Source organism: Elephas maximus, chromosome 12, assembly GCF_024166365.1.
Source record: "Elephas maximus indicus isolate mEleMax1 chromosome 12, mEleMax1 primary haplotype, whole genome shotgun sequence".
NCBI classification, from domain to species: domain Eukaryota; kingdom Metazoa; phylum Chordata; class Mammalia; order Proboscidea; family Elephantidae; genus Elephas; species Elephas maximus.
The window spans coordinates 28226453-28228975 of record NC_064830.1 but is presented as its reverse complement, the minus strand read 5'-3'; positions in this window follow the sequence as shown (position 1 = coordinate 28228975).

Here is a 2523-nt window from a genome sequence, read left to right as displayed (position 1 = left end):
CAAAGCCAACTTTTCAGACAGGCATTGGACTGGAAAACTGTGGGATAGAAAATGATACTGGTGAGGAGCAAGCTTCTTGGCTCAAGTGGACACAAGAGACTATGTGTGCAGTTCCTGTCTGGAGGGCAGATGAGAAGGTAGAAGGGGACAAAAGCTGGCTGAACGGACACGGAGAATATAGGGTGGAGAGAAAGAGTGTGCTGTCTCATTAGGGGGAGACCCACTAGGAGTACATAAAAAAACCATAGCAAGGTGTACATAAATTTTTGTATGAGAGACTGACTTGATTTGTAAACTTTCACTTAAAGAACAATAAAAAAATAAAGAATACATACGGTCACTCTACCAAAAAAAAAAAAAAAAGTCGATGTTCAACCATTTCAGGAGGCAGCATATGGTCAAGGACTGATGGTATTGAATTAAGAAGTTCAGGTTGCACTGAAGGCACCGGCAAAAAACAAGGCTGTATGAATTGATGGATACCAATTGAGATGTTTCATTAAAAGAATGCCATTCTGGAAGCACTCATTTGTCTATGCCAAGAAATTTGACGGACAGCTACCTGGTCAACTGCATAGAACGGATCCACGTAGTGCCCATTCCAAAGAAAGGTCATCCAACAGAATGTGGAAATTATTGAACAATATCATTAATATCACAAGCAAGTAAAATTTTGCTGAAGGTCATTCAAAAACATTTGTAGCAGTACATTGACAGGAAACTGCCAGAAACTCAAGATGGATTCAGGAGAGGATGTAGAACCAGGGATACCATTGCTGTTGTTAGATAGATCCTGGCTGGAAGCAGAGAATACCAGAAGAGTGTTTGCCTGTGTTTTATTGACTATGCAAAGGTATTCAGCTGTGTGGATCATAACAAACTATGGATAGCATTTTGAAAAAACGGAAATTCCAGAACACTTAATTGTGCTCATGTGGAGCTCGTACATAGACCAAGAGGCAGCTGTTCAAACAGAACAAGGGAATACTGCGTGGTTAAAAATCAGGAAAGGTGTGTGTCAAGGTTGTATCCTTTCGCCATACTTACTCAATCTATGCTAAGCAAACAATGTGAGAAGCTGGCCTATGCAAAGAAAATCACAGCATTAGGACTGGAGGAAGATCATTAACAACCTGTGATATGTGGATGACAGAACTTCGCAGAAAACATAGAGCACTTGAAGCACCTACTGATGAAGATCAATAACTACAGCTTTCAGTATGGATTATACCTCAGCATAAAGAAAATAAAAATCCTCACAGTTGGACCAAAAAGCAACATCATGATAAATACAGAAAAGATTGAAGTTGTAAAGGATTTCTTTTTACTTGGATCCATAATCGGCACCCATGGGAGCAGACGTCAAGAACTCAAACTAAGGGCACATCTGCTGCAAAAGACCTCTTTAAAGTGTTAAAAAGCAAAGATGTCATTTGAGGACTACAGTGTGGCCGACCCAAGCCATGGAATTTCCAATCACCTCTTATGTATGGGAGAGCTGGGCAATGAATAAGAAGGATCAAAGAAAAATTGATGCATTTGAATTATGATGTTGGTGAATAATACTGAATATATCACAGACTCCAAGAAGGACAAACAAATCTATCTTGGAAGATGTAAAGCTAGAATGGTCCTTAGAAGTAAGGATGGCAAGACTTCATTTCATAGTCTTTGGACGTGTTATCAAGAGGGACCAGTTAATGGAAAAGAACATCATGATGGCAAAGTTCAGGATCAGGGAAAAAGAGGAAGACCCTCTCTGAGACAGACTGACACAGTGACTGCAACAGTGGACTCAAATGTAACAATTGTGAGAATGGTGCAGGATGCAGCAATGTTTCATTCTGTTGTACATAAGGTAGCTATGAGTTGAAACTGACTGAACAGTACCTAACAATAACAAGTAGTCATTTGTCAAATGAATGAACAAAGCACTGGCTGATTTGGAGTCTGTCAACCTATGTTCAAACACAAGGTTAATCATGTTCGTGTTGTATGAGGTTTGAGGCAGATGGCTTAACCCTTTTAGGTTTCATATTCTTTACCCCAGTAACTTTATCTCAGATTCATCATAATGGAACCTATATCCTAGCATTTCTGAGAGTATAAAACAAACCAAAAAAATGCATACGTAGGGCTTGGTGTAATAAACAGACTATGTTGTTTTTGTTGTTATCTATCTGCCAGTCAGCTCCTGACTCATGATGACCCCATACACAACGAACTGAAATGTCACCAGGTCCTGCTCCCTCCCCATGATTTGTTGCCGATCACCCCTTGTGATGCATGGGTTTTTCATTAACTAGTTTCTGGAGGTAGATTACCATGTTTGTCTTCCCACTCTGCTCCACTGGAAATCTGTTTAGCATAATAGCATCACGTAATCCTCAACTGACAGGCAGGTGGTAGCTGCACATGAGATACATTGGCTGGAATCAGACTGGAATCAGCTTTTGACACATCTCAGCTTTCGACATGCCTTCCTCACTAAGCTTAATCATTTCTAGATTTTGATTTAAAGTG